The sequence below is a fragment of the Apodemus sylvaticus genome, chromosome 22, assembly GCF_947179515.1.
Source record: "Apodemus sylvaticus chromosome 22, mApoSyl1.1, whole genome shotgun sequence".
In the NCBI taxonomy this organism is placed as follows: Eukaryota; Metazoa; Chordata; class Mammalia; order Rodentia; family Muridae; genus Apodemus; species Apodemus sylvaticus.
In genome coordinates, this window is record NC_067493.1 from 32,378,412 (window position 1) to 32,401,520 (window position 23,109).

Sequence of the window (23,109 nt, forward strand, 5' to 3'; positions counted from 1 at the left end):
CCACGCCCCCAGCCCCTCACTGGGGGATTCTAGGCAGGAGCTCTACCACTGAGCCACGCCCCCAGCCTCTCCCTGGGGGATTCTAGGCAAGTTCTTTAATAAAGTTGAAAAAAATGTTAAATTAATCAAAATAGTGTATGAAGGGATGTGAGCATACGCAGGGAAGGCTGGGCAGGGCAGCACATACCTGTCATCTCAGCGCAAAGGAGCTGGAGGCAGGAAGAGGAGGCTCTAGGGCAGCCATTGATGCTCGGCTGGTGAAACGCCTGTGCAAGCACGAGGGTCTTGGTGTGATCCTTAGAACCCTGGTGACGTTCCTTGTAAATCAAGCAGAGGCGGGCAGATCCCTGGGGCTGCCTTGACCATCCAGACTGGTCAGCTCGGTGAGCTCCAGACTGGAGAGAAACCATGACTCAAGACCCAATGTGGACAGGGTTGGAGGAGCGACACCCACGGTTGGCCTACCTGTGCACACATTCATGTACACACACATGTACCCCCCAGAACCCTCCGCAAAAGGCCAAACACATTTTTAAAAGAAACAAGTATGGCCTACATCTTGAGTCTGGATCAAATTTATTCAATACTACAGTGTTTGTACTAGTGGGAACAGGCCAAATATATTATTTAGAAGAAAGATTTCTTGCCAGGTGGTGGCGGTGGCACTCATCTTTAATCCCCACACTTACACTTGGGAGGCAGAGGCAAGTGGATCTTTGTGAGTTCGAGCCCAGCCTGGTCTACAGAGCATGTCCTAAGACAGCCAGAGCTACATAGAAAAACCCTGTCTCAAAAAAACCAAAGCCAGCTGGGTGGCGGCGGCGGCGGGCGGCGGCGCACGCCTTTAATCCTAGCACTTGGGAGGCAGAGGCAGGAGAATTTCTGAGTTCGAGGCCAGCCTGGTCTACAGAGTGAGTTCCAGGACAGCCAGGGCTACATAGAAAAACCCTGTCTCAAAAAAACAAAAACAAAAACAAAAACAAAAAAACCCATAATAAATAAATAAACAAACAAATACAAAGAAAGGAAGGAAGGAAGGAAGGTAAGAAGTGTGGCTGAGTCCGGATCAAGTTTATTTAACATTGTAGCACTTGTACCAGCAGGAACATCGACTATTATGAATACAAGCCAGTTTCCTAGAGGCTCCCCGCCTGCTTTTAACACTGCTGCAACATCCCAGAGGGCGTGGGAGGAGTCAGCTAGCATCCCATGCACCCTGGCTACTTCCCTTACAACAGAAATCTACCAACAACAGTGACCCCTTGAGGGCTTTCAAGACCACGAAACTCATTCAACGTCAGAGAATTCACACTGGAGAAAAGCCCTATGCTCGCAAAGGTATGTCAATGAATCCCTTTCCCAAGCGCCTCCAAGAACCTTTGGTCAGAATGCTAACCTACCGACAGTCTCAGTTCATTCATTTCAGAAGGGATCAGCTAAGTCATCTGGCCCCTGAATTAGTTACAAGGGACGGCCATAGCAATGCACAAGTCCGGGGTGAGCTGAATGTTTGCTCGGAGAGAGAGAGCTACAAGAGAAACTGGCAAGAAAAACCACGCAGAGGTGGCCCAGTGCTTCTCATCAGAGAACACACAGAAAAGAAATGCACCCATAAAGGTTGTGGGAGAGGCTTGACTACATCACCCCATGGCTGAGTGGTGTAGCGCCCTCGTGTGGAGGAACAGGGAAAAGCTGCTGTTCTCTTCATTGGATTTAAGAGAATACTGAGCTAAGATCTCTATAGGGAGGTTTTCTGGGGTTGGGGAAGACTGGTTTAAAGGTATTAGCTGTAGCAGTAGCACAATGGTACTTGGTACAGTGAGTGGGACAAGTCTATGATCCCAATGGCTCAGCAGGCTAAGCAGGAGGAAGAATGTGAGTCCAAGGCCAGTCTGGGCTACAGAGTGAGATTCAGGCCAACCGAGGCAATTCAGTAAGACCTAGTCTCAAAATCAAGTCAATCTAGAGAGCTGGGGATGCGTCTCAGCAGTAGAGCCCCTGCCTAGAGTCCCCTATGGAAGGGCTGGGGGCGTGGCTCAGTGGAAGAGCCCTTTCCAGAATGTGTGAGGTCCAGAGCTCAATCTACCGCACCTTACATACAAAGTCTGGTGATGGTGGGGTGGGGATGTCATTCTTTAACTAGGTACACATTTAAACGTTTTCTTTTTGCCCCCAAGCCCATATTTCATCACCATGATTTTTTTTCTCTCGGGAGGCACATCTCCCTCATTCTCTTTACAAGCTGAGACTCGCTTTGCTAGGGAGCTATTAGCCCTAGCGTTAGCCATGTACCATGTGGGGCACACAAGGTATTGCACTGAGGGCTGCTGTCAGAACCTGCGTCACCGCTTCTCAGTGACTTAACACATCTGTGGCTGGGTCCCGTGTTATTCTGAGACACAGCAGAGGGAGGGCAGCTTTCTCTAGTTTGCTTATAATGGGGTAATGAGCATTTGTCAGCCTCACTTCAGGCACCAGGAGAAGCCTGGATAATTTTTTTTTTTTTTTAATTTAGAAAACTGTTTCCAAGCGGAAGGAGCAAAGCCTTGAGTTCAGCTGCTCCAATGATCTTGGATTTATCCTCCAGCCTCCACTTCCCAAGGGTAGGATGGATTACACGCATGCGCAGGCGCCACCACTCCTATGGGGTACTGGGGATCTAAGTGTGTGTGTGTGTGTGTGTGTGTGTGTGTGGTGCCTGCAAGCGCTCTGCCAGCTGAGTCCCACCGCCAGTCTCCTTGTCCACCCCCCCTCCCCAATGCTTAGCTGCATGAAAGGAACTCGGGTTGGTGGTGTGAGCCTCTGGCTCCTGCCTTCACTTGAACAAAAGGTAGAAGAAAAAAGGGGGGGGAGGGGAGGGGAGGGAAGGAAGAAGGCCACGCCCCGAGGGCAGAGGGAGGCAGCAGGTACGGGTTAGCACCGCCTCCTCCCAAGGGGACCATTTTCAAACAACGCCTAGGCTGTCTCCTGAGTAGCACCCCTTGCACCTACTGGCTCGGGCTGCAACAAATTGCTCCAATTCATTGTTCACAGCAGCCAGGTAGAGACACGGTCTTAGAATTGATAGACATCCTGCCTAACCTGGCTTCTCGCTCTTTGGGCATTAATACTCCACTCTACTGAACCCCCACCAATGTTTTTTTTTTTTTTCCTAAAAGTTATTCCTCAGCTCTGTCTGAGAAGACCTGGGCATATGGAAATTTCTAGAATTATTTATCTTTCCTGGTCTGGGCCCCCTGGGCCTGAGGGGGTCGGGACTAATCACTGGGGTTGTCCTTTTGGCCCGTGAAGGATCCTGCCTTTTTGTTGTTGTTGTGACTCCTGTCCATTTCCTATCATCTAAGCAAGATTTCGAGCACCAACACTTAGAAAGAAAAGCAACCTGGGTTGTTTTCTCCATTTTAAGCCGAAAGAAAGATCCACAGGGTAGCAGTGAGGGCAGGGACGCTTTATGAAGAACTTAGGAATGTTTCAGGCCCCAAGAGAAGGATGGAACCTAGGAGACAGCAGGCTTACACAGCAATCAGACTGGAAGGCCATGGTTCCAGTGTAGACATTGTGACTCAGCGGTGCCACCAGGGACCCTAGGCTCCTATCCCCTATCCTGTCATCCCCAGTTGGTTGTCTCCCCTGGGTCTTGTGGGCTCATGGATTCAAGGTGGTCCCAAACATCTCTCCATAAGTGTATTAGCAGGATTGAATCACATGACTACCACTGGGTCAATCAATAGCAAATGCAAAAAAAAAAAAAAAAAAATACAAGCTTGGGACAGTGCTACATTGCATCACTGCGAAGATGGGCTCCCCTGAGCTCCAGGGCCATAGGAAAGCTTAGTCCAAGCACTCTCTTCTTTTCCTCTGTTCCAAAGAAAGGTTTATCTTCTCTTCTTCCACAGTAAGTGGATTTTCTCCGTATCATAACTTTCTCCTTCATTGTGATTTTGCCCAGAACATTCAAAGCTCCAGTATCGTCTTGTTACATACTATCAATCTGTCTGATTTAGGTTCAGACTTCAAAGTGGGACAGGGGCAGGAGGAGAATCTAACTAGCCTGACTGCATTTCCTTCCATTTTTGAATCAAATGACTTCAAAAGTTCCTGGCCAGCCTATATTAGATTCAGGTCCACAGACTAGTAAGCGCATACGGAGGTAGAATCTTGTAGTACACGGACGGTCCACTGCCATCTAGGTAGCACTGGTTAGAAGTAGAATAGGGAAAGCAGAGTGCAATGGAAAAGAATATAGATAGTGTGGGCTGGGATTGCCCAGATGGCAGAAGCTGAGGCTGCATTTCTGAAGAGAGTGGACACACAAGAGAAGGGGCCTGTGTGCCACTGCAGACATCTGAGCCCCGGATAACATCACAGGGACAAGAGGAACCCAGCTCGCACACAGAACGGAGGCTCCAGACAGAGCCCGACTTGGACCATGTCCACTATTTCCAGCCAATCTAGTGGGGGTCCCAGACGTGGTGGAGCAGAAATCAGCCATAGCAGTGCCAGAGTCGATGGCATAACCAGAGGCTCCTGCATCTGCCCTAACTCAAGAATCCCCTCAATTCCCACAGCAGATATGCTAGTGTCTGCTGGCAGGAAGCTCATGTCTCTCATGGGCACATATGTTCCTGGAGAGCATTAGATAGGTTTGGGCAGACCGAAGATGAGATTGTGGAAGCAGTACCATCTTCAAAAGGCCACAGAGTCCAGAAAGCGGGCTGCTTACCCCAGCAGACGGAAGTGAAACTCCTGCAACCCAACACTAGGACTTTTGAGGTCACAGTTGCGGGGAAGGTCTAGATTTGAGGCCTGGCTCCTCGACTCGAGTTGCATGGATCTGAGTGAGCTGAGCCAAGCTCTCTACATCTACTTCCCTCAGCTGTAACAGGAAGCCACAGAAGACTTATTCCAAAGCTTGTTGAGAAGATTCAATGAGACACCGCCAGGGACCCACAGGTCACCGTGAGCACTTCCGGGTTAGGTACTTGTAAGAGAGTCACACAGATGGGGGTGGGGGGGTGACAGAATGACAGTCAGGGACCTCAATGAAGACACAGCTGGCTCAAAGGGACAGCCTGGAACCCTGCTGTAACCTCAGAAAGGGAAGTCGGGCAAGGAGAAAGGCAGCCTAGGGTCTAGATGGTTTGTTTGTTTTGAGAAAGGATCTCAACTATGATGCCCAGGCTATCCTCAAACTCACTTTGTAGCCGAGGATGACTTTGAACTCTTGAGTGCCCTGCCTCACCTCTATCTCCTAAATGCTGGGATTACAGGTGTGCGGACAGCAAGGGGGAGTGTTTACAGCTTTCTAGCCTAATGCCCTGAGTGCCAGGTGCCCAGGAGCCTAGTGCCCCCTGCAGAATGGATGTAGGATTACCGTTCATCCCAGGCCTTGGTTCCTTCAAGAGCCCACCCCCTCTCCACTTCTGTCTCCTCTACCTGTTTGCGCTATTTCTTGTTGAATGTGGCTTGGGACAGTCATTATCGGTCCAACTGGAGGCGCTGTTCTAGAGACTCAGCACAGATCACATCCTAGCAACACTTTTCCAGGGCCAAGGTACAGAACACTGGAGACAACGGATCCGAATGTGGCCTGCCAACATGTTCCCAAGTACTGGGATTACAAGAATGCACCACCACGTCTGGTTTGTGCAGACGGGAGCCAGGGGTCCTCTGCGCATGCTAGGTAAGCACCTTACCAATTGAGCTACGTCTCCATCCCTTAACATACTTGTTTTAAAAGAAGGTTGAAAGGGGGCTGTGGCCATAGGTGAACTCGGGATTTAGAGACATTAAGGAATGTTCACAGCTGATGAGGAAGGGGGTGGTTCTATCCTTGGTGGGACCCAGAACTCAGCTGTATTTGGAAAGGAAGGGATGTGACCTTCGCCTGGGGCCCCCTCAGGGACAACTCAGTGTCCCTCCTTCATGTCTCTGTGTTACCTTCATAAACTGTCTGCCTACTAAGTTTGGAAGTTACTGTTTCCCCGACAGGTTACTGTTTCTCCTGCTACAGGAACTGAGCCTGCAGACCTGAGGTCACCCTGAGGGTGGTTCGTGAGCCAGCCTCTCCTGCAAGCTGGGTGTGGTGAGTTGACACAGCAGTGCCCATTCTTGCTTAGTCACCAAGTGCCCCTTCCCAAGGTCACTCCTATGTCCCAGCACAACTCTAACCAGTGACATCTTTGAGCAGAGGTGAGGGAACAGGGGCTCCTGCCCCTTTATGGATTTCTGAGCTAATCTGGCTGGGCTGCCTGGTGGCGAGGCTCAGGGCTAGAGTGGAAAGTGTAGCAATAAGAAATCCCCTACCGCCCTGTGTGAAAACCATCTGGAAAAGGAGAACTTTCAGAGGCAAATGGCTAGAGCCATCTCCCGACACCAGAGTCCGTAGTGACACGCGGTTACCAAGGCCGGCCCTTCTCTCAGTGTGTCGCACTCGAAGGCTCCGTGGAGAATGCAAACGACAAAACATGGCTCTCCTTCAGATATTGTCTGTCAGAGAAGAAGAAGAAGAAAGCAGGTATAAATAGACCATAGATGAAGAGAGAGCTTCTGTAGACACCAAATCCCCACAGAAATGTGTCAACACCAAATCCTCACAGAAATGTGTCAACGCATAGGTTCATGGAATCCTGGAGGGCTTTCGGGAAGAGATAGGCTTTGGGCAGGTTTGAAACATAGAGAGGCATTTGCCTCTTACCTATCATTCCAGCAAGCAGTAGGCTGAAGCAGGGGGACCAGTCTGGGTTATATAGGGGGTCCTAGGCTATATAAGAAAGGTAGCTGGTGGCTGGAGAGATGGCTCAGCGGTTAAGAGCACTAACTGCCCTTCCAACGGTCCTGAGTTCAAATCCCAGCAACCACATGGTGGCTCACAACCATCTGTAATGGGATCTGATGTCCTCTTCTGGTGTCTGAAGACAGTGACAGTGTACTCACATACACGAAATAAATAAATCTTTTTTTTTTTTAAAGAAAAGAAAGAAAGAAAAGAAAGGCAGCTGAACAAACCAAAGGAAACAGGCCACGTCGCTTCAAGGTCTCTGTGTCAGTTCCTGCCTCCAGGTTCCTGCACTGAGCTCCTGCCCTGGTTTCTCGATGATGGACTGAGCCTGTGGGACAAATGGTCTCTTTGGTTCCCCAGTTGCCTTTGGTCATGGTATTTATGACAGCGACAGAAAGCTAACTAGGACTCAGCCCCGTCCTCACGCTGGGCCACACTCTGCCCAGACATTCCGATCGGACTCAGCAGAAAACCAACGAATCTGCGCAGCAGTGGGAATCTTTGTACGCTATGAATAAGGGAAAATTTCCATTCACTCCGTAATTCATCCTGGAGCGACTCCCAATGAATGCAGGGAGGGAGGAAGCTCCTCGGAAAAGGCAAGCAGGCACAGAGAGGAGAAAATCACAGGGCGGATGCAGCTCCCGAATAGGCTCGAACCCACGTCAGAGCTCATCGCCCTGGAGCGCATCACTGGAGAGAACGCACGCACATCCTCCGCGTGTGGAAGCGGAGTTCCGAGGGGGCCCCACTGCACCCAGCGGCGTCAGATGTGCCATTTGGAGAGAGAGCCTTTGAATGGAATGAATCGGGGGTGGTAATGGTTCAGGGGACAAATCAAGTCTTATTCATCAGCTGAAGGTTCCGGTTGGAATGAGGGCGGATGCGAATCACCCATCGATGACGAACCTCCGGGGGCGCTCCGATCTCACAAGACGGGTGGGCACCAAAGAAGCACCTCCCCTCCCAGGACAGTGGGGAGCACTTATGACCTACATGACAGGGGAGGCCGACTCAGGTAGTCTTGAGGGCCCCCCGTGCTTGTAGCAGCAGACAAGACACACACACACACACACACACACACACACACACACACAGAGAGAGAGAGAGAGAGAGAGAGAGAGAGAGAGAGAGAGCCAGGTGTGGTGGTGCAGGCCTACAATCCCAGCACTTGGGAGACTGAGGCAGAAGGGTCGGGCTGGTATGTGGCTCGGTGTGAATGCAGGGAGGGAGGAAGCTCCTCGGAAAAGGCATCTTGCCACTATGAAGGACCTGAGTCCAGTCTCTGGGTCTCACCCGGAGGAGAGAACCAACTCCTACAAGATGACCTCTGACCCCCATACCCATACAGTAGGATGTGCCCTACCCCCAAATAAATAGCTGTAATATTTTTAAAAAAATTGTTTAAGTAAATAAATAAACTAGTTACTATGAAGAAAGAGTTTGGGTCAAGCCTGGGCTACATAGAGACCCTGCCTCAAAACTGGGAATGTAGTTGAGTTAGTAGAGTGCTTGTCTAGCATGCTAACCCTCACAGAGCCCAGGCTAGCCATGCACTTTCTGGAAAGCTTTTCCCTGCTTTTCAGCGAGGACACCTTCCCAGAAGTCTCGTGGCTTCCATGGTGTCAGATGATGTCATTCTTCCCTCTGCTCCCCTAGGGCCCTGCCTGCCTTCTAGAATGGGAGCCCCGGGAGGGAGAGCCTGGGCCCGGCTTGTCTGTCCATTCCACAGTGCCACGGCGCCTGGCTCCCCTGCGAGGCTCAGGATCCGGGGTCCTGGGTCCTGGGTCCCATCTGCAGCACCACATGAACCCAGCACAGAGATGCATTCCCGTGATCTCAGCATTGGGGGGTAGAGACAGGAAGGCTGGGACTTCACGGTCGTCTGGGACTGTATGTTAAATGAACACAGTCTGGGTGATGTGAGACCCAAGGCGGGAGGCAGGCAGGGAGGGAGGGGAGAGCAGCAACACGAAGGCTAGACTTAAGGAGTACTGGTGCCTTTAGGACACAGAGCTCCAGAGGATACACAGGCCTGCACAGGGGACCCTTGGGGTCCACTAAGAGCCCCCAACCCTGCACATAAGTGGAGAATCTAGGCTTGTGCTTCCCGAAGTTTCCTTCTCCCTCTGGCCACAGGCTCTCTTCTTAGCCTCTCTCCTCTTCCTTACTCAGTAAAATCTCGATCCTTTTGGTGTTTTTTTTTTTTTGAGACAGGGTTTCTCCATGTAGCCCTGGCTATCCTGGAACTCCATCCACAGACCAGACTCTCCTTGAACTCAGAGATCTGCCCGCCTCTGCCTCCCGTGTGCTGGGATTAAAGGGGTGTGCCACCACTGCCCGGCTCTGGGTCCTTTCTTTAGTTCCTTGCCTTGGTCTTGTGAGGGCTCTTAATGCCCATCTCCAGGAGCCCTGCTTGCCTGTGACAGGCCCAGCCAGCCGCGTGTTCCAGCACTGCTGTGGAGGGTTTACCTGCAAATATCTTCAGGGCAACTGTGCTATCCGGTGCTGGGATACAAGGCAGAGAAGGAAGGGTCAGTTACAATGTGGCCAAGTGCTCTTGGGGTCCTAGGGGGTCCCTGTGTCCCAAGGTTTCAGCAAAGGGTTTAAAAGAGAGAACTGCAGAAGAAGCTGGGCCTAGTGGCCCGCACCCGTGCGCCAGCCAGGCTGCGCTTGGTTTCTCTGGAAGCTCAGAGAAGGACTTTCTACATATCGGAAATAAAACTCGGTGTGGTGATGCAGGCCTGTAGTTCCAGCACTGTGGAGGCTGAGGCAGGAGGATCTTAGTTCCAGGCCAGCCTAATACAGCTAAATGTGGTGGCTCAAGACTGTAATCCTAGCATTTAGGATGGTATTGGGAGGAGGATCAGGAGTTCAAAGCCAGCATCAGCTATGTAGTGAGTTTGAGGCTGGCATGGGTTATGTAAGGTCCTATTTAAAAAAAACAAAACAAAACAAAACAAAACAAAACAAAACAAAACAACAGAAAGCAGACACAAACAAAGGCACAAAACAAACAAACAAAAGAGGAATATGCATAGCTTGTGGGAGGCAGAGCCCACACGGGAAGTTCCTGAAGACATACCTTAGACTAAGCCACATGGTCTCTCAATCACCACAAGGGACAAGGAGCCAGAACTGGTAACACCTCTACTCAGGATGTGTTTCTAGTGACTCTGGGGACATTGGAAAGCCATGTGAAATGGGAAGGTCAAGGCTGGTGCCTGGGCGGCTGTCTGAAGCAGAGCGATATTCATGGACAAATATCGCCCTCTTGTGGCTCAGAGCAGTATTGCCCAGAAGAGCAAGATGGCCGGCTCATAAATACAGGCAAAAGCTCTTCTCTAGTAACCCCATTCAGGGGTTGTAAGGCTCTAGTGGCCTAAGAATCCTCTTTTTAGGGTGATCAATGGGAAAGATACATAAACACACACATGCATTTCATCTGTTCAGCAAGTGTTCCACGGGTACTCAAATGTCACCCAGGATTCTTGTAAAATAGCAATAATAAAAAGTTTTCTCACACTAATATTTTAGCTTTTGTTCACAACAGGGAAAATGCAATACAAAAGTAACAAAGAAGAAAAATGGGCTGGCGAGATGGCTCAGCGAGCAAAGGTACTTGCTGTGAAAAGTCTGATCCACAGTCAGAAAAAGCCAACTGCTGAAAGCTAGCATGTGCAAGCCTTCAGACACACACACACACACACACAGAGAGAGAGAGAAAGAGAGAGACAGACAGACAGACAGACAGACACCCTTTCCAAACATACAAAGATAAGAAGCAATAGATCAGTGGCCGGAGGGGGTACCCAGGAGGAGCCAGGCTGCTGTGAGCCCACCAATCAGGCGGCTCCTGGTTTCCTTCCACACCAGGCTGGTCACAAAGCTACAGGGGGCTGGGGATCCACACTAACGGTCACCCACTGGTCCTCTCCGGTTGGTTCCTTGGGTTCCTTCAGCTCACGACCTGCTGAGGGGCGGGGCTGCCTTTCCTACCGAGTATGTAAACAATAAAGCATGTATGGTTGCAGCCAGGTGGCGATCGCACAGCCTGTAATCCCAGTACTCGGAAGGTAGAGGCAGGCAGGTCTCTGAGTTCCAGGACAGCCAGGGCTATAGAGAAACCCTGTCCTAACAACAACAAAAAGTGCTGTTGCAAATGTGTATGCGTGTGCGTGCGTGTGTGTGTGTGTGTGTGTGTGTGTGTGTGTGTGTGTGTGTGTGTGAGAGAGAGAGAGAGAGAGAGAGAGAGAGAGAGAGAGAGAGAGAGATGCATATGGAAATACATAAACAAGCTCTGAATAAACAGGCTTGTCCTAGTTCAGCTGTACAGAGACTCCAGTCTAGATTAGGAAGGTGAGTCAGAGCCTTGTCATGCCCGCAGGGACCTGGGGCCAAGGCTTCCATGCCCAACCCTGGCTAACCCCTATCAGCATATCAGCTTGGTCATTCAGAGGGCATCTTCTTAGATCAGAGGACATGGGTCAGAGTCAATCTGCCATCAGGGTGAACCAGCAGTGGCACAGGGCCAGGTACAGTACAAGGGACAGGGACTTCTGATGCTTGGGGTCCTGTCATCTGAGGTGTCTAGTCTGTGGCCTCGTCCATGCAGCTGAGCCCTTCAGGGAATCTTTGACTTCTCACCGTCTCATCATTTGGCCCAGGAGGGCCTTGAACTTGTGGTCTTCCTGCTTCAGTTGCCTGAGTTCCGTGATTTACAAGTGTGTGCCATTATGCCTGGCTTCCAGCAAAATCTCAGTCTGTCAGTCTGTCTGTCTCTGTCTCACTGTCTCTCTTTTCCTTCTCCTCCTCCTTTTCCTCTATTTTTCTCTGAGGCTGGGACATCCCATGGCACTCTGGCTGGCCTAGAACTCACTATGAAGATCAGGCTGGCCTTGAACTCACAGAGATCTACCTTCCGGTTTCCTAAGTGCTGGGACTGCAGGAACGCACGCCACACCCATCTCCCAGCAGCCAGCACAGCCCTGGCGATGGTCTTTTTACAGTCTCTCTCTGAAAGTTCCCTGCGGAACAGGTGCATCTTCAAGTCAAGCCTACAGCAAGCCTGCGGTCTCCGGATGGGGTGTTCCAGGGACCGGGCCCCAAACATGTTGTCTCCGCGACTACAGCACCTGTGGGTTACTCCTAAGGGTGCTTTTCTGCTGGGTCAGACAGCGGCAGGGGAGAGGGGCTTCCCACAATCTGTGGAATTACTGCTTGAATTGGAGATGTCCTCACATTCTGAATGATCGGTTCCTGGCTTGGGCTGCTGTTTTTAGATCCACTTTTAGGTGCTGTGTGTGAGGGCAGGCAGGACACATGAGTGCTGGTGTTTGAGAAAGCCAGAGGAGGACATCAGAGTGCCCATGAGCTGCCTCACGTGGGCGCCAGGAGCCAAATTCAGGTTCTCTGCAAGAGCAGGAAGTGCCAGTCAGTGCCAGGCCATCTCTCTAGCACTTGGCAGTGCTCTGTTGAAGGCTGTGGAGATTTTAGTTGGAAGGACCTGGTCTGTGGAAGTACATTACTCCGAACAGGCCTTTGAGGATTCTCCTCACATCTGGTCCCAGTCTATTCTGTCTCTTCCTTATCTACCACTGTGAGGAGTCTTTGCCACACTCCTCTGCCACTGTGCGCTCTGCTGTGCTCTCCCTGTTTGGTGAATTGAACCCTTGAAACCAGCAGTTCTCAGCCTTCCTAAGGCTGCCTGGGACCTTTGATACAGTTCCTCATGATGTGCTGACTTACCCTGGACCATAAGGTTATTTTCATTGCTACTTCATAACTGTAATTTTGATACTGTTATGAATAGTAACTTAAATATTTGTTTCTTGATGATCTTAGGTAAGCCCTGTGAAAGGGGTCATTTGACCCGAGGGTTTACAACCCACAAGTTGAGAACTGCAGCTCTAAACCACTAGTCTAAAGAAACCCTTCCTTTCTGTAGCTGTTTTCTGTCAGACAGTACCTTTTTAATCTCTCTCTCTCTCTCTCTCTCTCTGGATTTGTGTGTATGTACGCCATTGTGTGTGCGGGTGACCCCAAAAGTGAGAAAAGGGTGTCAGATCCTTTGGAGCTGGGACCCAAACCTGGGTCCTCTGCAAGAGTGTCAAGTGCTCCTAACCACTGAGCCATCCCACCAGCCCCCGTCAGGTTTTGGCTGTGGGGACAACGGAAGTCATTCACACTCATGGCACAGCACTTTCTCTCAGGCAATGGAGGAGCAGCACTGTTGAGAGGCAGAGCCTGCCTCTCCTGTCCCCTGGCAGCCAAGCCGTCCAGCAGACCCCTCCGCACCCTGCTAATACGGAACCCCTCCCTCAGACCCTCTCAGGCATTAGGCACATGTGTCATACAATGGGTCTTCTGACTGGAACGAGGGACTTACCTGGTCTGGAAGCTGGGTCGCTCTTGCCTCCTTCAGAGCTCTTCCCTCTTCTTTTCTGCTTGGAGTTAGTTTCCCTTCCATGAGATCCCGAGGCCAACAGAAGGTAGAAGACCATGCAGGGGATGCTCTTCCACAGGGGCGCTGCAAGACTTCCCCAGAGGGTCTGCTTGAGGTCCCCTCACAGGATTAACTTTCAGACAGCTGCCAAGGTGAAGTAAACTCTTAAAAACATAGAAGATTCTTTTTTGTTTGTTTGTTTGTTTTTTGAGACAGGGTTTCTCTGTGTAGCCCAGGCTGTCCTGGAACTCACTTTGTAGACCAGGCTGGCCTCGAATTCAGATGTGATCCTGTTACCTCAGCACAGAGACCCACGAAGAAGCCTCACCCCGGACCCAGAGGACCTGCTGCATATAGTATAAAAATGACATCTAAGTTGTATAATCATACGGGATCAGGGTTTTTGTTGGTTTGCTCGTTTATTTGCTTATTTACTTATTTAAAGATTTATTTATGAAATGTATGTAAGTACACTGTCACTATCTTCAGACACACCATTAGAGGGCATCAGATACCATTACGGATGGTTGGGAGCCATCATGTGGTTGCTGGGATTTGAACTCAGGACCCCTGGAAGAGCAGTCAGTGCTCTTAACTGCTGAGCCATCCCTCCAGCCCCCTTATTTATTTAAGACAAGGTCTCCTGTAGCCCAGGCTGGCCTTTAACTCTGAACAACTAAGGAGGAAGCATGCTTTTTTTTTTCTTTCTTTTTTTTTTTTTTTTTGGTTTTTTGGATTTGGTTTTTTGGAGACAGGGTTTCTCTGTATAGCCCTGGCTGTCCTGGAACTCACCCTGTAGACCAGGCTGTCCTCGAACTCAGAAATCCGCCTGCCTCTGCCTCCCAGAGTGCTGGGATTACAGGCGTGCGCCACCACCGCCCGGCTCTTTTTTCTTTTTTAAGACAGGGTTTCTCTGGGTAGCCCTGGCTGTCCTGAAACTCACCATGTCAACCAGGCCGGCCTCAAACTCAAGAGATCCGGCTGATTCTGTCTACCAAGTGCACGACCATGCCCAGTACCGAGGATGCTCTTGAGCCTCCACTCCTAACCTCAGGACTGCAGGTGAGTACCACCCTGCCCCGTTCATGTACTACATGGGATAGAACCCAGGGATTCCCATGCTAGACAAGCACTCTAGACTGAGCTCTAGCCCCAGCCTGTAGTTAGCGGTCCATCATCCTATGTCACAGCCAAAGCAAGAGATGGACACTTTTTTGTTTTGTTTTGTTTTTGTTTGACACCAGGTATCACTGTGTAGCCCTGGCTGGCCTAGACCACTCTAGATAGACCAGGCTGGCCTGGACCACTCTAGATAGACCAGGCTGGCCTTGAACTCCCAGAGATCTGCCTGCCTCTGCCTCTGAGTGCTGAAATTAAAGGCACAACCCACATAGCTTTTTAGAAACAAACTATTTTTAAAAATGATTTATTTGTGTGCATCTGTGTCTGGGTATCTGTGTAGAGGCAGGGACTGGGGCTCATGACGTCTCAGCTAGGCTGGGAGCTGACAAGTCCCAGCAATTCCCCTGTCTCTGAGTCCTTCCTTGGGGCTAGGGTTGCAGGCATGAATGAACTTGGCTTGTTGTGCAGGTGCTGGGCTCTGAACTCTGGTCCTCATGACTGAATGATAACTCTCAACCACTGAGTTATCTTTCCAGGTCCTTTTTTTTTTTTTTCCCAACTCCTAATCTTCCTGCCTCAGTCTCCCAAGTTACAGGAAAACACTGGGGCAGTACCACACCCGGCTGAGGGTTAAAAAGCAGGTTGTAAACTATGACAGTCTTAGTAAGATTACAACTTATTTTCATTTTCTTTTCTAGGCTCATTTGATGTCTTTTTTCACACACCTGGTGGGGGTGGGGCAGTGGAGATAGGGGATGAGGAAGGAGGAGAGCTCTGAGGTAAGGGAGGTGTGAGGGGTTTGGGAGGAAGACATTGAGCTCTGCTGTGGAAGGTGTGGCTGGCACGTGCTGGGGAGGCTGCCTGATGGGGTGCTGATCAATGACCCCCCCAAGGGCAGAGTCCTACGAGGCAGTCAGGGAACAGCTGCCCCTGTGAGACAGGGTGGAACACTGCTCATAACTTAGGAGGACTCTGGTGGCTGCGGTGGAGAGGTCTGGGTCAACTGCAGGATCATCAAGGGTGTGTATGAGAGAGGGCAGGGGTGGGGTGGGGTGGGGGGTGGGGGGGTGAAGCTGGGCTTGATTCTGCTGCTGGGCAAAGAGCGAATACAAATCATATATAGGAATGAACTGAGTGTGTGTGTGTATGTGTTTGTGTGACTCACACTTGTAACCTCACACTTCAGGAGCTGAGGCAAGATAATTACAAGTTTCGGGTCAATCTAGTCTACACAGCAAAGAAACAAACAAAGAAACAAACAAAAAACAAATAGAAAGAAACAACAAAAACAAAATCACACGTAAATTATAATAAAAAACAACTATGTGTTAAGCACTCTGTAATTCACAAAGTTCTTTTAAACCTACTACTTATTTAATATATTTTCTACGCATCAAGATCAAATCCATGGCTTTGTGTGTACTAGGCAGGGGCTCTACCACTGAGCCACGCCCCCAGCCCCTCCCTGGGGGATTCTAGGCAGGGGCTCTACCACTGAGCCACACCCCAACCCCTCACTGGGGGATTCTAGGCAGGTGCTCTACCACTGAGCCACACCCCAACCCCTCACTGGGGGATTCTAGGCCCACTGAGCCACGCCCACAGTCCCTCACTGGGGGATTCTAGGCAGGGGCTCTACCACTGAGCCACACCCCAACCCCTCACTGGAGGATTCTCCGCACATGTTCTATCCCTGAGCCACACCCACAGTCCCTCACTGGGGGATTCTAGGCAGGGAGGGGCTCTACCACTGAGCCATGCCCCCATCCTTGTCTGTTATTTTATCTGATACTCATATATAGAGAAACAGAGGCTCAGCCAGTGGTGGTGGCGCACGCCTTTAATCCCAGCACTTGGGAGGCAGAGGCAGGCAGATTTCTGAATTCGAGGCCAGCCTGGTCTACAGAGTGAGTTCCAGGACAGCCAGGGCTATACAGAGAAACCCTGTCTCGAAAAAAACAAACAAACAAACAAACAAAAAACCCAAAACAAACAAACAAAAAAAAAAGTAGAGAAACAGAGGCTCAGAGAAGTTCATGGACTTGTCCCAGTGTGTTCAACCCTGCCCAGGGAGCCAGAGCCCGATCCTAGCTAGTGGCTGTGCATCACTGGGCTGGGCAGGTGGAGAGAGGCTCTGGTCAATGACATGAAAGTCACTGAGAAGCTGGAGATTTCCACACACCCAGTGACTAGTACAACAAATGCTGCTCCAGGACTGGAGAAAAGTCCTGGCTACATTATGTGTTGAACCACAGGTTGGTCCCGATGGGGTGTGGCTATGGTGGCTCTCATCTAGTTTTATCTCTGTCAGAGTTTCACTATATAGGTCAAACTGACCTCAGACTCCCACCAATAAATACCTTTGCATCACCTCCCAAAGTGCAGGGATCACAGGAGTGAAACCCCACACCTAGCTAGAGTCTACTGTGTCCAACCCCCCCCCCCCCATCTCTCCCTGGAAAAGGCTTTCTTGTGTATTCTTGAGAAAGGAGCTAGCTGGCTAGCACACAGGGAACTCACAGAGGACACAGCCACATAAAGAGGACAGACAGGAGAGCCTCCACACTCCGGTGATCACATCAGGACCAGGCTCCACACAGATGTCCAGCATTTGGAGTGGGTGGGTGGGGGGTTCAACTGATTTTCAGCCTAGGGCAAAGGGGGCACAGACTCCTGTGGGTCCTGCTCTTACCAGGGTTCTAAGAACACATCTGAAGCTGATGATGCAGATCTCGTTTCTATTGTAGAGGTGCAGCTGTGTTCCAGAAGCTTCCTGAACTGGAGGCCATGAGGAATGGTAGAACCTCAGGAGCTCTAGAAGAAACAAGGATCATCGGGTAGACTTGTGGCCCCTTTCGTCTTACCTTTCCTCCTCTTTCAAGATTTAGCTGGGCAAGTCCTTGAATTACAGGCTAAGGACCCTGAGGGGGTTTTGTTTGTCTTATGTAGTCCAGGCTGGCCTCAAACTCACTATGTGAGTCCTGATCCTCTTGCTACATCTTCGAGTGTTGGAATCACAGGCAGGCACCGTCTTACCCCGCACATGCGGTGCTGGAGGTGGAACCTGGGAGTTCTGTGTATGCTAGGCAAACATTCTAACTGCACCACATCCTCAGCCCTACTTTTAAATTCTTGTTACACCCACACATAGACCAGGCTGGCCTCGAACTCAGAGATGTGCCGGCCTCAGTCTCCCGAGTGCTGGGATTAAAGGTGTGCACCGCAACGCCCAGCTTGTTTTTGGTGTTTTTGATAGGGTCTTTCCACAGAGCCCTCACTGGCCTGCTTCTTACTTCGATAGTCAGGCTGATCTTGAACTTAACGGCATCTTCCCACTTCTGCTTCTGGGCTCCCCGCCCCCAGCCCCCCCCCCCCCCGATGTACTTTTCTTTATTGAATATTTCCTTTTCATTACTTTGTGTGTATGGTTGTGTGGGCATATCCATGTGTTTAGGTAGCCATGGAGTCCAGAAGAGGGTGTCAGATCCCTTGGGCATGGAATTACAAGGGGTTCCTAGCCACTCATTGTGGATGCTGGGATCCGAACTCAGGTCTTCAGCAAGAGCGGCCCAGAAGGGGGCGGGGGGGCGGGGGGGGGGTAGGGCACACCTTTAATCTGGACAGGCTGGGAAGATGTCATGTAAGTGATCTCTGCATATGAGGCTAGCTTGGTCTACAGAGTGAGTTCTAGGACAGTCAGGGCTACACAGGGAAACCCTGACTCAACAAATAAAAACTACAAACCCAAAACACAAAGAAAACCAACCAAACAATAAAACAAAAAACAGCTTTCTGGCTAGATAAGAAATGTTAATAGACTACAAATACCTACTACTAAATAATAACAAAAATTATAGCCTTATATAAACGATCAAAGACAGGGCTCCAGTAAGTTTAGTAGAACACTTGCTTTGTATGTGAATATCCCTGGATTCAATTCCTACCCTGAGAAGGGGTGGGGTGGGGAGATATAAAGGAAAAAAAATCCTTCCTAATCTTATCTCTCAGACATAATCTAAATTAAATTATTCAAAATTTAATATTATAGCTTGAAAAACTAGAGAGCTTTAAAGGAAATGTCATTTGCATACACATTAAGGAAGTGCATTTGGTCTGGGGATGGGGTGCGGTGGGATGGTCTCTACAAGCGGCTGAGGTGGAGTTCAGAGCCCACGGACAAACGCTGGCCCTTGTGTAACTGCAGGGGCCAGAAGTTATTACTCTCAACTTCATTCCCTAGAGTCTCTGAACTTGAAGGGAGGCTAGGCGGGCGGCTCCAGCGATCCTTCCTCGCTAGGGTCTCTGATCACACAAGTGGGTTGTGTGTCCGTGCTCCCTTTTTGGGGGAGGGAAGTGTTCCCGGGGATTCGAGCAGTTCATGATTGCACAAGTTCTCTTACCCCTAAGTTATCTCTCCAGCCCATGGACAGCATCTAATTACTCCAATCGGACCCCTTCTATGGATTCGCTGACCTAGGATCCATTCTGCTATCGGACCAAATGAAGGAACCTAGACGGTTAACCCAGAGGCACATCACCGGGGTTTTCAGGACCGGAGAAGTGTCCTGCGCGACGCCCGGTTCAAGGCCGGGCTTCCTGCGCATCCAATCCCGGGTCTGATCCTGATTTCCCCTCCTGAAAATCCTCACCGAGGAAGGCTGATCCGAGCCACGAACACCTGCGGAGCCACGGTTCCCGCCGCAGACTCCCAAGTAACGGCAGCTTGCTCGTGCCTAACTACATTTCCCAGAGCTCTAAGCGGCAAGCCCGTTAGCGGGCCGGCTGGCTGGGCTCGCGACAGAAAATTCATTGGCTCCGCGGTGGCCGGTGACCAGCAAGGTGAACAAACGCAGATCTGTCGCTAACCCTTACAGCTTTCACCCTGTCCACGCGCTCACCACCACCTGACGCTCACTTCTGATAGGAGGAGGCAAAGCAAGACAAGCCCTTGCCGGTAAGGGAATCAGAACTACAATTCCCAGAATGCTTCGGTATGCACAGCCTCCTGCTTCGCGGAGTAGCTGCGGTAGGCAACCGTTGTTGCCAGAGACTATTCTCAGATTATTTGGGCTCCGGAAGCCAGCGAGTGAAGGAGCAGAAGCCAGATTAGGGGTACGATAAAGGACAGAATACAATATTTGACTTAAATAATTCTGACGGATGCAGTGCCATTTTTTTCTTCCCACGGATGCTTAGGGCCAGAGCAAAGGGCAAACAGCCCTTTAGGAAATGAAAGAGAAGCTGCCACAGGAGCTATGGGAAACGTAGTCCATTGATTACTAGCCACGCCTTTACGGAGAATTCAAACACAGAATTTGCCTTATAAGTACTTAGAGTAAATACTCCTACAGTCCCTTTTTATATTTACCCTCGGAGTCGTTTCAGACACTGCATTTCCTAAGTGGAGCTTGTACCTGGCTAGCCTGTCTTCAGCCATCTTCCTGTAAGGTTTGTTGTACACAAAAGTAGGCCAAAGGAACCTGTGGCTAATACGATTAATACAAACTTCATAACCTATACTCTGGTGCTCTGGTAGGATATCTTAAAAACTACTAACGGCTTGTTCTGAGCTAACCTTCAAACTAGATGGCCACTCCAAAACACAAGAGGAATACAAGGTCTGGTATGAATCTTACACATTGAGAGATGGTTATTAAAGAGACTGGGATCCCAAGAGACAATGCCAATCACCTGACCAGAGGGGCAAGACTGAAGTTTGGATGACTGATGGCCTTTGTTCTAAGATCTGCTGGGTAGCCCATGGGATCAGATGCCCTCTTCTGGCCTGTGTGTGCAGGCCACATGCTTGTGTGTGTGTGTGTGTGTGTATACACGTGTGTGTGCAGTCCGGAGACCCACACCACCAGCTTTCCTCAATCACTCTCCCCTCTATACTTTGGAAATAGGGTCCCTTACTGTATCTTTAGCTCACTGGTTTGCTAAACTGGCTGGCCAGCAAGCCACTGAGGTCCTCCTGTCTCTGCCCCCCACCCCCAGGAGTGCCTCAGTGCCTGGCTTTCGTGTGAATGCTGGGAATCCAAACTCTGCTCCGCAGACATTTTAGCACTAAGCCATCTCTCTTCTCTTTGTCATTCACACACACACACACACACACACACACATACATTTAATGAGACTCATCGTGGCTGTGGGGACCTGTCCATCTCTGACATTGCAGGCCCACCAGCCACCATCACGCCACGCTGCTGCACATCGAGGATGTGGATCTGAACTCAGGTCCTCATGCTCTCACAGCAGATGCTGTCTTGACTGAGCCATCTTCCCAGCTCCCGAAAGGATATATACTCTTGATGTGTAGTTGAATCAGGTTTCTACTAGTAGAAACTTGACACAGAACTCTGGTTAGACTACAGATGTAGAAGATGAGGCTCATTTTGATTTTCACAGGTTGAGTATCTAGAATCTCTAAGTAGACCTGGCCTGAAGAATAAGTCCACATCGAGGCTTTGGAAACAAGAGGCATGTTTGCAAAGTCTGTATAAAGAACTGCATAGAGACCCTCAGCTTTGTAGGCAGAGCACTTGGCTAGCAGGAAGACCTGGAGCCCATCTGCGGTGTCACTTAAGTGGGGCGTGATTGTGGCGGCCTGTGAGAAGTGAGGGCAGAAGGATCAGGGATTCAAGGTTATCCTCCGCTACATAGGGAATTTGAGATCAGCTTGGGCTACACAGGACTCAATAAATAAATAAATCCCAAAGCCTGAACTGGAATGAATTGAGAGAGAGCAGAATGGATAAGGTGTTTGTCATCTCAGAACGCCAGGAGCTTTCCCTTCTGCAGTGGGAACAGTTGACTGTAAGTGCAGCAGGAAAAACGATTCCCATCCTAACACATGGAGTGCCATTTCACTGATAGCACAGACACATCAAAACCATAGATGATTATTTATATTAAAGGCAAGAATGCCTTCCCTCCTTGTGTGTGTGTGTGTGTGTGTGTGTGTGTAGGCAAGCACTTTACAGCTGAATCATTTGTCCCTACTTTGTCCCTCGGCCCGCACTGGCGGATTCCAGGCAGGCACTCTACACTGAGCCATATTGTTAGCCTTCCTTTGGAGACAGTATCTCACTTAAGTTGGCCAGACTGGCTTTGAATTTTCTCTGTAGACCAGGTGTTCTTTTCCTTTCTCCTCCTCCTCCTCCTTCTTCTCTCTCATGTGTAAGAGTGTTTGCCTGTGTGCATGTATGTGTAGCACATGGGCACACTGCCCACAGAGGCCAGAAGAGGCATCAGCTCCTGTGAAGGTGAAGTTACAGTTTGTGAGCAGCCAAGAGGCTGCTGGGGACCAAACTCAGGTGCTCTGTAAGAACAGCAAGCATGGCCGACTCACCAATCCATCCATTTAGTTTTGGTTTTTAAAATAAGAGACCTAGGGGCTTCATTGTCATGCACCACACACACAAACACACACACCTTGGGTACAGTCTGTTAAAGTAATTTAGCTGATCTTATACATAGAATATAATGATCTCCAGGGTCTTTGGCTGATCAACTTTAAGAAATGGACATTTGGGCTAGAGAGATGGCTCAGCGGGTAAGAGCACTGAGTGCTCTGCCAAAGGTCCTGAGTTCAAATCCCAGCAACCACATGGTGGCTCACAACCATCTGTAATGAAATCTGATGCCCTCTTCTGGGGTATCTGAAGACAGCAACAGTGTACTTACATATAACAATAAATAAATCTTTAAAAAAAAAAAAGAAATGGACATTCAAATTAATGTGTAAGCTGGCCATCATTTTCTATACAAAGGTCAGTGATTCAGAATACCCCCCCCCATCACCTCATTGGTTCAAAGAAACATGATGCTACTTTTCCTGGAAGATACTTATAAACCATTTTCTGACTGGGTTCTTATTCACTCTGCTGCTTTTCCCAGTGGTGTCAGTCAGTTTTCTGTTACTGTAACAAAATACCCGAGGTGAGGTTAAGTTTAAGATAGAGAAGGTTGCGCTGTGGCTCATGGTTCCCCAGGTTTCATTTGGTGGTGGCTTGCTTAGGCCTGTGCTAAGAGACACACCATGGTGGAACCAGGAGGTGGGGCAAGTCTCCCCCAGTGGCCACAGAAAAGCACACGAGAGACCGGTCGCCCATGATCCCCTCAGAGGACATGCTCCTGTTAGGACTGACCTTTCAAAGGTGTCCGTCGTCCAACAGCACCAGGCTGATGATCAAGCTTCTCTAACACTCGGTCCCTTGGGCCATTTAAGGTTCAGATTATAGCACCATGGTGGCTGCTGCCTTAGTAGTTCTGGCCTCTCAGGGTGACACTTACAATCCATGTCCATTGGATCATAAGAGTGTCAAGGGCAGAGGTCTGGGATCCAATCCTATCCCTGTCTCTCTTGCTAGGTCTCCTTGGACTAGATGGGTGGTGTGGCCACAGACAGAGGAGGGCAGGCAGCCAGGAGAAGCCAACAGTAGTGGGGAGAGGGTCTAGTGCTGGCACACACCTTTAGTCCCAGCACTGGGGAGGCAGAGACAGATCTCTGAGTTCATGGCTAGCCTGGTCTATAGAGTGAGTTCCAGGCTAGTCAGGGCTGGAGAGAGAGAGAGAGAGAGAGAGAGAGAGAGAGAGAGAGAGAGAGAGAGAGAGAGAGAGAGAGAGAGAGAGATCTCAACAACACTTCTTCCCCCAAAGATTTGGACCCAGTAGGTGTCAACTTTGAACCTATGGAGTAGTCTCAAAATGAGACAAGAGATAGACGTGGAGTTCTTTATTTTATTTTTATTTTCTGTGT

At 49.9% G+C, this 23,109-nt stretch overlaps 1 long non-coding RNA gene across 2 annotated transcripts; it reads right to left on the minus strand.

Annotated features, from left to right (window-relative positions):
• Nucleotides 1-1,050: 1,050 nt before the first annotated feature.
• On the minus strand, nt 1,051-19,166 carry LOC127672839 (uncharacterized). 2 transcript variants are annotated; one of them, XR_007975029.1, is made up of 4 exons: nt 18,998-19,166; nt 17,041-17,162; nt 13,170-13,370; nt 1,051-6,489 (listed from the first exon to the last, which is right to left on the minus strand). It is a non-coding gene; the product is annotated as an uncharacterized LOC127672839 (long non-coding RNA). The 2 variants fall into 2 exon arrangements; XR_007975030.1 differs by lacking the exon at nt 1,051-6,489 and adding an exon at nt 9,146-9,289.
• Nucleotides 19,167-23,109: the final 3,943 nt, after the last annotated feature.